Source organism: Medicago sativa, chromosome 1 (assembly GCF_051527215.1).
Source record: "Medicago sativa cultivar Bolivia chromosome 1, Bolivia_mono, whole genome shotgun sequence".
In the NCBI taxonomy this organism is placed as follows: Eukaryota; Viridiplantae; Streptophyta; class Magnoliopsida; order Fabales; family Fabaceae; genus Medicago; species Medicago sativa.
Genome location: NC_140749.1, coordinates 20,302,840 through 20,316,476, shown reverse-complemented (window position 1 = coordinate 20,316,476; position 13,637 = coordinate 20,302,840).

Sequence of the window (13,637 nt, the reverse complement as noted above, 5' to 3'; positions counted from 1 at the left end):
CTTCAAACATTTTAAGTTTTTATTTTTTAAATTTATGTTTATTTTAAATTACTAACAAAAAGATAAAAAAAATCATTAGTTAAAATACGGTGAGAAAAATATTTTATTAAATCATTAGTTTTTATTTGTGTTAATTAGAGAGAGGGTAGAAAGTAAACTACGGTGAGAAAAATATTTTATTAATTAAAGTGAAAATAAAATAAAATATAAATTAGGATAGGAGACCCCAAGAAACAAGTATATTTATATATTCATAGAACATTTGCTGTATATCCAACATTTTTTTTCATTTTTAGTTAAAGTGGGACTAAACAATCACACTTGAATTCCAACACTACAAACTATGTTAAGGTAGTTTGTTAGATGAAGAAAATGCCAAATTTTGTGCAGGAAGAAGCAGCCAAAAAATGTGTAGTGATGAAGAAAATGGCAAACGTAAAGAGTAAAACAAAAACAAATGTTTTTTGGTCTCTATTGAATAAAAAAAACAAAACAATTCCCAACAGAAACAAAGTTGACTCTGATGTTGCTACTTCTGTCAAAAGAATTTGAAATTTTTAGCTGCCAAAGCCTCTTATTTTTTTATTTTCTTATTATCATTTTTCTTTTTTGATAAAAAAAATAAAAATGGATGAAAATCAATGATGGCCAAACTTGACGGGTTCATCTTCAGAAGCAAGTCATGTATCTTTCTCATTAACATCTTCCACTTTAGCTTTCGGATGCATTCGATTTTTGATATTTTATGTCACTTGCATCAGTATTCTTCCAATGAATAATCATTTTCAAGCATGCTTGTTGTGTTGTTAGCATCAAACCATGTAGCTTTGGCTTCAACTATTGAAATAGTTTGAATTTTCTTCCGTTATACACGTGCAACATTTAACCGTTTTCTTGTTGTATATCTTTTGAAGTTTTTCCATGGATAAAGATTTTCAGAAAAAGGAAAAAAAAAATGCAAATCTATCTACTTTAACAATTTTTCTTAACCATTTCAACAAGAGAGCATGAACCATTGATCAAGAAGTGATATTGCTTTTCATTTCATTGCCCATACCCAAATTTTCCAAATCCTGTTGTATAAACAAGGCTTAAGTGTACTTTTAGTCCCCTAAATTTTAAAATGTTGCAATTTTGACTCCTATTAAAAAAAATGAAAAATTTGGCCCCCTATGAATTACCCCATTTGCAATAGTGATTCTTTTTGGCAATTTTGACCGAGTCAACACTTATTTGACACTTCATTAAATGACGTGGCACGCCACGTGTGTATATTACTGTTTCAAAAAAAAAAAAACAACCAGGAGTGTAAACAATTGAATTAAAAAAAAAAAGGAAAAAGAAAATATAAAAGAGATTGGCACGTGAGAGCTGCTTTAGATTCTAGGGGTTACTTTTCTCCCAAATTTTCACATTAGTAAAAACTTAATTTCTCACTCCAAATCTCCTTCCCAAGTCACTTACATATTCGAATCTCCTTCCATGATCATTATTCAAAGGCTTTTGTACTCGCTACAAACATATTTATCTATTGCTCCCTTTTGTGATTATGTAAGTAGTAACACTCATTTTTTTCTTCATTTTTTTCACTAAGAGATGCATGTTTTCGCGGTAAAATTTTACGATAAATAATGAAATAAAATGAATAGCATAATAATAGCCCTGAATCATGCTCGCCGATGAAGCTGTCTCTAGCACCCTTTTTCTCTTTAAGATGTCGTTGCAATTTTGTCTTTCCCTCATGTGCCATTCTGTTTTGTTATAGCCTACAATGTTGTTGCGAATTTGGAATTTGAACTCCCTTAAAAAACATCACATGATAAATTCTAAATGGACCCACAAAGAATTAAGCCTTTATTAATTGTGTTTTTGTATTAATGGACCCTTAATTTTTATATTTCGTGGCCCCAATTCGGCAGAACGCTAAATTAGAGCAAGATATATACTCATAAAATCATTGTCACCAAAAGGGATCACATGGTTGAATTGACATAAATTCAAATGATTGATTGATTGACCAATTGAACCTGTTATGTTGGAAGAGATGGAGGCGTTTATTTTTTTTCCAGCATGAACGTGAGTGCGTGAAGTGTGTGTTATGAAATGTTGAAGAGGCTCACAATTTATACAAATTTACGAATAAGCAAACGCAAATGCTTACTTCAGAGTTATCTTATTCAAATTAGAACCACCAAATCTGATCGTGATTACGAATAACATTGACGTAAATGTCGATGCCAACACAATCCTTAATCACGATCTGACTCAAGGACTAAGATTTTTATAAGATAACGTTGACGTAAGCATTGATGTCGGGTAATTCGCAATTCTCTATAAATAAGTGGGTCCCTTCAACATTTCTTTTAGAGCAAACGAACTTTTTGCCTATATGTGTTGCGTTTGGCCCGGCTTTATTTTAGATTTAAAGCTACTTTAACCTTAAAGTAATATATAAGTCCTTTAAAAATAAAGTTAAAGTTGTTTGGAAAATTATGTTTTTTTAAACTAAAGGCTATTTTTAAGCTAAAATTTTTTGCTGATATATTTTATAGGCAAATTCTATGACAATTATAATGATCACAATATCAGCATAGTATAACGAAATAATTAGTTTATATTTTGTAAACGAAATAATTATAATATATTTTTAATTAAATTATTACAAAATATATTTATAATAATTAAATTAATATATTTAAAATGATATATTTATCATAATGATCAAATCATTAAATTAATAATTAAATTAGTTGTTTGACAATTATAATGATTAGATCTTATCTACCAAAAGCGTCAATGAAATAATATTTTTTTTTTGAATTTTTATTACTCATAACAAAGAATATTGATTAATTTTTATGAAAAAATATTAAAAAATTAATATTATGATAAATATATTATAAATCACAATATCATTTTAAAAAGATAATAGTATAACGTACTGCTTTATTATTATTATTGGTATTGGATAACATTCTTTCCAAAAAAAGAAAGGGTTAAATATGTTTTTAGTCCCTATAAATATGTCAAATTTTCGTTTTAGTCCCTCTAAAATTTTCCTTCGACTTTTAGTCCTTATAAAATTTTCAATCTTCACTTTTGGTCCCTCTTTTAAAGTAAACTCATATGTAGAATTCATATTTTTTTAATAAAGTTTTCCAAAAAAATTCAAAATATTACAAGAACCACTCAAAAAAATTTAGAATTTTTTAACAAAACATGAATTTAATATGATTTTTTGTATTTTTTACGGTTAAAAATTTATATTTAATTTGTGTTTTGTTAAAAAATTCTAATTTTCTTTGGGAATTTTTTTTAGAATATTTTACACATTTCTGCATAATTTCATTAAAAAATACAAAAATTAAATTACAAATAGGGACCAAAAGTAGTGATTGAAAATTTTATATATAGGGACTAAAAGTTGAAGGAAAATTTTAGAGGGACTAAAACGAAAAATTGACATATTTCGAGGCAGTAGCTAACATACTAACATTAGCCATTAAAAAATAAAAACAAGAAGCTCTTTTGTAGCTGCAGAAAAATTAAAAACTAAAAAAAGGTGGGAAAAAAATGAAGTTGTGAAAAAACAGCTAAGATGGAAAAATAGAAAAACTCAAACTTCTTACCAAAACATTGAACAAATCAAATTCACAAACTGAAATTAAAATCAAAACTCATATTCGTTACCCAACCTCCGATTTGTGATATGTACCATATATAGAAAACCCTGCATGATGAAAGTATAGTCAAAATCAATAAGTATGTGTCTCATATACCAACTTAAAATTGTACAATAACATGTACAAAATCAATTGCTATAATTTTAAACTTTTAGAACGAAACTGAGTTAAAAAAGAACTTTTAACATAAAATTTTCAAAACTCATTTGGGTCAATCCATATAAAGCAGCAACAAAGAATGCTAAATAGACCATTTTAGATAGGTAAGAATTGGATTCATAAGTATGCTTTCTAAAACTCTATAAAATAAATGATTTCAACAAATTAAATCCCAGAAACTCATGAAGACATGTCACAATATAGATCAGTCACTGTCCTCGGAGCTATCTCACACCGCTGTCTAAGCTCTTCCATTTCAATAGCAACATTGATTTTCATCTTTGCACAAAACATCAATAATTGTGCTATATGTACTTGTCCAGCAGAAACTTGTTTCCACATTATAGACCAAAGATTCAGCTAGACGAAGTTACATACAGCACAATCATTGAAGCTGCAAAATGAAGGTGCTGGGTGGACGTGGACAACTCCTTTAATATTTTTTGGTTATTGCTAGTGTTTTTGGAAGTTATAACTTATATCCCTCTCTGATTATTTTCTTCCGTTCTCTATGAATGAATTCATGTATTTATATAGAGGATAAAATAAATTGCAATGAGTTATTCATATCCACCGTCCATTTTACCATGTCATCGATCCTTAATTTTTAACTAATGGTCTTGTGAGTTTACTGTTGAGGCTTGTATGCATTAATGCGAGCCTACCAACTCATACTTTCAATTTCAAGGAAAAGACAAGGCTAATAAATTTGGGATATGAATAGAAACCAAAAATCTCATCTATTGTACTCCCTCCGTCTCACAATAATTGTCACTTTACCATTTTTTCTTTTTCTCAAAATAATTGTCACTTTAGAATACCAATGCAACATTTATTATTTTTTTCCATTAATATACCCTTATTTATTGAATTTCATCCAACTTAACTACTTCACTAACTACAATTAATAAGGGTGTTTTAGTAAATGACATTAATTTTACTATCAAAATCAACCCAACTAATCATTTCCTTAATAACCGTGCACAAACCTTAAACGACTATAATTTAGAGACGGAGGGAGTACAATTTCTGGCCCCATATATGATATCTCTTTCTTTGTAATTTCCTCTTCATAGCTCCTCTAGCATTGGATACCTCTGTGGGCTATGCTGGTCGTATAAATAAGGCTTAATAGCACTTTTGACCCCCTATGTTTGTCAAAATTGCGATTTCGGCCCCCTATCTTTGAAAACTACAAAACGGCCCCTTATGTTTCGGTTTCGTTGCACTTTTGGCCCCCATGGTCAATTTTGACCTGGTCCACGCTGACATGGCATCCACATCACTTATGTGGGGGGCCAAAATCACAACTTTTGCAAACATAGGGGGTCAAAAGTGCTATTAAGAATATTTTTTATTTTTTTAATTCATTTTCTCCTTTTTTTTCATTTTTTTGTTTTGAAAAAAAAAAGAGGGAAAATTAATAAAAATCGAAAATAATGAAAAAAATACTGAAAAAATTTTAAAAAAATTGGAAAAAATTAATAAGAATGAAAAAAAAATCTGGAAAAAAAATTTCGCATTTTTTTCATTTTTTTGTTTTGAAAAAATAAAAAAAAAGAGGGAAAATTAATAAAAATCGAAAATAATGAAAAAAATACTGAAAAAAATTGAAAAAATTAATAAGAATGAAAACAAAAATCTGGAAAAAAAATTTCGCATCACATGTGTGTATATACATACCAATTCATTAAATCATTTTAATAATAAAAAAACATTAAAAACTGAAAATCTTTTAAAAATAACAAAAAATCCGATTATCTTTTTACAAAATAAAAGATATTTAAAAATACTGGAATTTAATTTTCAAATTAAAAAAAGTTTAGATTTTTTTGCGAAATAAAAAACTGGAAATCTGGATATATATTTTTTTAAAATCCAATTACAATAGAAAAATTAAATTTTAAAAATCATATAATCTGAAAAAAAAAATTTGATTTTAGTTTAATTAAAAATTTAGGAAACAAATCTGTGAAGCTTGAATTACATAGGAATATCTTTGTAAAAAGAATTATTAATGCGTGTAAAATTTTAAAAAGTGTCTTATTTAGGAGACATTAAAATTTAAAAAGTGAGTACCTCAAGTTGCTCTTCCAATCTCTTTTGAACTAAAATTGATTTTTTTTCTAAAGATTATATGATTTTTAAAATTTAATTTTCATATTGTAATTGGATTTTAAAAAATATATATCTAGATTTTTAAAATTTTAAATATTTTCCAGTTTTTTATTTCGCAAAAAAATCTAAACTTTTATTTTTTAATTTTTTAAAAAGATAATCTGATTTTTTGTTATTTTTAAAAGATTTTCAGTTTTTAATGTTTTTTATTATTAAAATGATTTAATGATGTGGTATGTATATACACACATGTGATGCAAAATTTTTTTTCCAGATTTTTGTTTTCATTCTTATTAATTTTTCCAATTTTTTTAAATTTTTTCAGTATTTTTTACATTATTTTCGATTTTTATTAATTTTCCCCGTTTTTTTTAATTTTTTCAAAACAAAAAAATGAAAAAAATGCGAAATTTTTTTTACAGATTTTTTTTTATTCTTATTAATTTTTCCAATTTTTTTAAAATTTTTTCAGTATTTTTTTCATTATTTTCGATTTTTATTAATTTTCCCTCTTTTTTAAAATTTTTTCAAAACAAAAAAATGAAAAAAAAGAGAAAATGAATTAAAAAAATAAAAAATATTCTTAATAGCACTTTTGGCCCCCTATGTTTGCAAAAGTTGCGATTTTGGCCCCCCACATAAGTGATGTGGATGCCATGTCAGCGTGGACCAGGTCAAAATTGACCATGGGGGCCAAAAGTGCAACGAAACCAAAACATAAGGCGCGGTTTTGTAGTTTTCAAAGATAGAGGGCCTTAATCGCAATTTTGGCAAACATGGGGGCCAAAAGTGTTATTAAGCCTATAAATAATGCCTCAGTTTTGTTTGACTTTGTTGTCGCAGTGTCTTCATTGATACACAGGAAGGCAAAAATCAATTGAAAGGACTGCATATGCTTGAGCTATTTTTGTGAAAAGGCTAGTCCGAGCAACCGAAAGGTAGATTTTAAATGCACAAATTGATAAGTTTGTATACAAACAAATGCAAATAATTAGCCGTATATATGATATTAAAATTCAATGAATAGATAGGTTTGTTTTTATTAAGGGTAAATACAGACTTTGGTCCCTTAACTTATTTTTGCGTTTCATTTTGGTCCCTTAACTTTAAACTGTCTCAATTTGGTCCCTTAAGTATCTCTCCGTTTACCAAAGTGGTCGCTTCCGTTAGTTTTCTGTTATGTTTAATAAAAATAGTTAAATGTGGTACACGTGTCATGTTGTCATTGGTTGAAAACTTTTTTTTTTATTTTCTTCATCTTCTCCATACAATCCTTCTCTCTCTAAAGAGAAGAGAACACAAACTCTCTCTCTCTCTCTCCCATTCCCACCGCCACAACAACCTCCCTCTCCGTCGCCGTCGTAACAGGAGCTTTCATCCCTTTACTCCGCTCTTCCCATTCCCACCGCCACAACAACCTCCCTCTCCGTCGCCGTCGTAACAGGAGCTTTCATCCGCCCATCTCCATTGCCAAATTGGGAGCAATTTCAGTATCCTTTCTTATTCAAAATTGACTTCCTCCACACCATAACTAAGCTATATGATTTAATTTCAGTATAAGAAAAGATGCGATGGAAAGGGGCAATGAAAAATATATGTGATTTAACCTAGTCCATCTTTAACAATAGTAGAGAAAAGAAAAAGTAACTTGGTACAAATTTGAGAAATAATTGCAGGTTCTTTCCTTTTAGCCCAGTTGAATTATGCAGTAATTGGTTTTTGAATATACAAACACCATTAACTTTAAAAACAAGGATGAACACTATATCCATTCGATGCACAGTGCTTTAATTTTAACAATTTTATGTTGCTTCTCACTTCATAAGTTGTAAATTGGGATTTCTGTTATCATCTGCTTTGTCGGTAACGGAATTGGATTAGAGTGAGGCAGCGAGAAGTGGTAGTGATCTTGCAGTTGGAACGTTTTGGGGGAGACAAAGACTGAGCGAACAATTCTCTTAATCTCCTTCGAAACATCACCGATTCCACGTGATGATGAGCTGTGATGATGCTGTGTCCATGGTGAAATGCTGTTTACTCTTCTCTCTGCTCTGTTTTCTTCTTCTTGATCTAGAGAGAGAGAGAGTTTGTGTTCTCTTCTCTTTAGAGAGAGAAGGATTGTATGGAGAAGATGAAGAAAATAAAAAAAAAAAGTTTTCAACCAATGACAACATGACACGTGTACCACGTTTAACTTTTTTTATTAAACATAACAGAAAACTAACGGAAGGGACCACTTTGATAAACGGAGAGATACTTAAGGGACCAAATTGAGACAGTTTAAAGTTAAGGGACCAAAATGAAATGCAAAAATAAGTTAAGGGACCAAAGTCTGTATTTACCCTTTTTATTAATTATAAAAAGACATTACTAGTCGTTTTTCCAATTGTTTTTGAGGAGATTCAAACTAAATACAAATTAAGCTCTAACTATTGATCAAGTACCTAAAGTGTAGACCTAAAGTGTAGATGCATTATATATGTTATGATAGGTAATTAAAAAAGAAAAGTGTTTTTTGAGGGAAGAAAATAGAAGAACTTAAAATTTGATTTCTATTGCTTTATTTTCTTCAACTTTTGAAACTTAAAGAATTTATACTTAATATTGTTCTAAAAATACACCTAAATTTTGTTTGTGGAGGAGGTATTTATAACATTGTAAAAATGCCTATAAAATACCATTTGAAAGATTTAAATAATACATATGAATTGACGTAACAACAAGGACAAGAAATGAATATATAATTTTTTAAACAAAATCGTAGAAGGAAAACTTATCATCAATAATATTGATACTGATAATTATTTTATAATCATTTTATAACGGTCTCATATGAAATTTAAACTTGCTTCATTAAGATTATATAGGCAAGCCCTAACCACACAACTCAAACTAATATATGATTTACTCAATGTTCAATTATAAAGAATGAATTAATAGCTTATATAATTTTATTTTTTTTACATAATATGTGTCTTTTTTGAATTATCTAGATAAAAGAAAGTTTTTTCATCAATATATTAATTTTTAGTTTGTCTTATTTTAACGACAGTTCTTTGGCATTCCAAAGTTCGGTTGAGTATTGATGCTTTGTAAGTAAAAATAATTCAAAATTTAAATTTAAATTAAAATAATTAAATATAAAAATGGCATGGCACTAAATTAAATGAGTTTCATCCGGGTCAAAATGTTTTATCGTTCAACTCAAGATTGAAGTTATTTCCTAGAAAATTGAAGTCTAAATGGCTTGGTCCATTTATGGTGAAAGAAGCATCGCCGCATGGAGCTGAGGAGTTATAAGAACCTGGAGCTAGAACCATATTCAAGGTTAATGGCTAAAGGTTGTAGCCATACTATTGGAGAAGTCCCAAGTGCAAGAGTATCTTTGGTACTAAGCGACCCTTGGGATCATCAGGGGTTAAGCTAATGGCATTATTAAAGTGTTTCATGAGAGACAATCCATGTTCTTTATATGCATGCATACAAAAAAATAAAAGAAAAAGAAATTGAACAGAAAAACGAAGGACGGTTATTGTGGCTTGCATGAGGTGCAACTCATCTTGCACAAGGCGTAGGCCTATTTGAAGATCATGGGATTTTGTTTATGTTTCCTGCACGAGGTGCCGGAAGATCATTCATGAAGTGCAAAAAAGGGTTTGGTTTTGTTAGCTACCCAAAAAATGGTCGCAAGTCTCTTTGTACCGGAGGGAAGATTAGTGTGACAGTTGTCTTGTGGTTTTGCTTGGTTTTAGAGGAGGAGTCTGTCAAAGAATGGCTTAAAACACAGACTTAGTTAAGGCTTAAAACGTTTCAGACATAGTAATACCAAGTCTTGCATGGCGAATTATATTTGGCTGTTGGAACAAGTCTTGAAGATTGTTGGTTTCAAAGTTTTCTTATGCCATAAAATAAATTAATCTTTGATTCTAACTGTTTGTGGATGCATTCATGCCTTATGTGTTAGAATAATTGGAAGTGAATTAGCACTTAGCTATTAGTTTGTGAGTGCCCATAAATAGGTTTGATGTAATTATTTGATTTTAAGCTTTTTTCTATTCATCCATGTATACCATGTTTCCCAACAAAGCATCTAAAGTTAACTATATCAATCAATACATGTAGTTCAATGACCTTTTGTATTGGCACTCATTTGAATTTCTTGATTCTGACTAGTTCCTATCAGTATCAACCATGGGCTTTCAATTTATCGAACACAAAATACAGATTCAATCAAAGCAAGTATCAATATAATTGAGCCATTTCGAAGAAAAAAATTCATGAAACGAAATTGCATGCATACAAACGTGACGGAAGAGATGAAACATTTCTTATTTCTCATCAAACTATCCAAATCCAACATAATTGGGTTTGTCAAAACATGTTACTTTGTATCTTATTTCTATGGAAACAACAAATAGTTTTTCATTTACAATAACAAAAGACAAATACCATATTCATATATCAAAAATATTCATCACCGTTTTTCTTTTTATTTCTTCACAAACTCATGTCAACAATCTCTTCACAAAGTGTGAAATAATGAAACTCAGATCAACAATTTATTCACAAACTCAGATAAAAATAAAATCGAAGGAAAAAACTAATCTACAAATGAAAGAAACACCAATAACAGTCACCGTTGTCGAAGCTCTTCCCATTTCAATAGCAATGCTGGGAACAGTTCAGTTTAAAAAAAAAAAAAACAGTTCACCATTTTGAAGAACCGGTTCAGTTCGGTTCGAATTGATCACTTACAGTTCGGTGCGGTTTTAACGAACTGAAAAACAGTTCCGTTCGTTCCCACACAGTTTTGGTTCTGAACCAAACATTGTCCATCCCTAATAATGGACATTTTGGGGGAGCGGGGGAGCAATTTTGGCAGCTTAAAGAGCAATTTTCTAAGCTGAATTGTGGTGCAAAACGTGAAATCCAGGGTCTGCAAAATAAGATAAAATAGGATACTTTGTCTAGATTTTAGAGATACAAGATGTGCAAGTGCACACAATACTCCCAGCTATTTGGGTTTGTCCCTGATCGTGGGGATGTCAATATCACTATGGATAGGGTGGACTGGATTGGACTTGCCATAATGTATATGGTGAAACAAGATAAAACATATTGTGTCATTTTATTTTCATCTCTCTTTTATGTTTTCCCTGTATTATGTTAAGCCTCATGATCTTTATAGTTAAACTTCACTTATTTTTTTTAAATAGTTTAACTTCTTATTGCTTTTCAGATTATAAATGAAGTTAAATAATTTGATAAAGAAATTTTGCTTCGTATTCTTTGATATAAAAGTCTTTCTTAAACTAAGTTTTAGAATTGAATGGTTAAAGAAAATAATTTTTCAAAAGAGAAAACACAATTTAAACAGCGTCCTCTTTTTTGTGCTTTTCCACTTTCATAAATACCCCAAAAAAGGTCATGTTGCACTTGATCTATTCAACTATTTTCAAGTGTAAATGAAAGGTCTATCATATGCATATGCACTTGTTCAATACAATGAAAACTAGATAACATCTTCGTAACAGTTAAGGAAGCACTGCAGTGCTGTTAAACATTAGGAAGAACAATATTGGTAACTAAAAATATGTTAAGTAAACAACAAAAAAATTACATTTTGTAAGATACCAAACACACAATACCTTGAAACTCAGAAAATATAACCCATACTTTTTCTCAATTTTGAATATGATTCTAAATACTTTTTCTTAACTTTGAATATGATTCTGAATCTAATTCGAAACACGAAGCCATATAGATTCATCAATTAAGGTTTTTTTTTAGCAATTTACAAATGTAAATTAGTTATTATTCCCAAATTTAATGCTAGTTTATTAAGAAAACGCCCAAGTTTGTCACATATGGTGTGAAATACGATCCCCACCAAATTGAAAAGTATGTTAAGGATAGTCTCACTATAATGAAAATTGGAAATCAATCACAATCTGATGAAACTAAATGGGAACATGCTTTGCAATTCATTGAGAACTAATGTAGCACATGTGACGATCTCAGTCACTATCTTGAGATACTAGTATTAAATTTAGGAATGAAAACTAGTTTTCGTTTGGAGACTTCTAAAAAAACTCATTGATGACGTCCCTTCTATGGCTTCTAGAATTAGATAGAGTAATATCCAAACTAAGAAAAAGGTTTGGGGTTACATTTTTTGAGTTTCACAGTACTGTATGTATTTTATCTTATAAAATGTGGATTTTTTTTGTTTGCAAAACTTATTTTAGTTTACAATACCGTCCCCACCATTATTCAGTAGTGCCTTGCTGCCTTAGGCTTTAACAGTTTTCTTGTATTGCACAAGTGCAAATGCATATAATAGATCTTCAAATTATTCAGTTAGATTACAATGTAGTTAAAAAAATCAAGTGAATCATGCCTTTTTTGAATGCTTTAGTTGTATTCTCTAATGCGGTCAAAACACTTAAAACTCTAAAAACGAGTTGGAATAATATAATATTAAATGCTTGGATTGAGTGTTATTTATTTCCTTTTTGATAAATATCATCAAAACACCAACAACAGTATCCATCTCCTTTTGTTGATACTTAATCATGTTTAGAGGTTTATTTTATTTTTACATCGAACCAAAATTTGATTTACCCTTAAGTATAAATGTTTACAGATACCTGCAGAACATAAAAAGATTTACATCAAGCCTCCTTTTGTTATTGCAATGGGCTCATAATCAGAAATATAGTTTGTTTGCTAGAAGTTGTAATTATTCAATTATTCAAATAACCGTTTGGGTTTAATCTTTTTTGAGATAATAACTTAGATTTGTTTTCAAGACAAAGTATAAAGTTGGATATACCAAGAAATCATCTTATCTGCATTAGTCCATGTTGCAGCGTACATGTGGAAATATTTTCATTCACGAAGTTCATCCATTTTTGAAAGATGTAACCAAATCTTATTGAAATATATTATTATTTTTACTTCTGGTATTATTTTTCATTAGGCTGCACCTAATGTTCGGAAAAGCTATTATGTTTGTCCTAGTTACAACAAATTGGTGTCTGCACCAATTTATAGAGGTGTGGCAACCAATTTCTTTAAATAAATTTAAAAAATGACAATCCCTAATTAGCACAAAAAGCAGTAATCAAAACGCTTCTCATCAATTTCTCATTGTGCTTGATGCTCATAAAGTTTTTTTTTTTTTTTTTTTTTACAATCAAGCTATAACAATATCTAAAAACGAAATTTTCGAAACTTGTAAACAACATCACATAGGGTTGATTACAATGTATAAATTGAACAAAAATTTATGCAAGGTTTACGTAGCATTGTAACATCAAACCAATAGGCATACTTCAAGTTTTTGATAACTTTCAATCAACAAAATTAGATTCATGGGGTTTATGCACTCACAAATTTGAGATAAAATCACTATATTGAAGCAAGCACGCACACTCGAGCATATTAAACATGAAAAAATCGGTTGTTGCCAAAGAAGGCATTTAATTAGAGATTGTAAAGAAAAAGACAAACTGGGAACAAAGATCGTAACTAGTTTCGCTAACCAAATAGATGTATAAACTAAGAAAAGTAAAATATTAAATGGAAATCAAGGAAATGACAAACTCGTACAGTTTATGTACATTTATAATATTTTTTATTGGCTAAATTGAACATTTGGTCCATTAATTAATT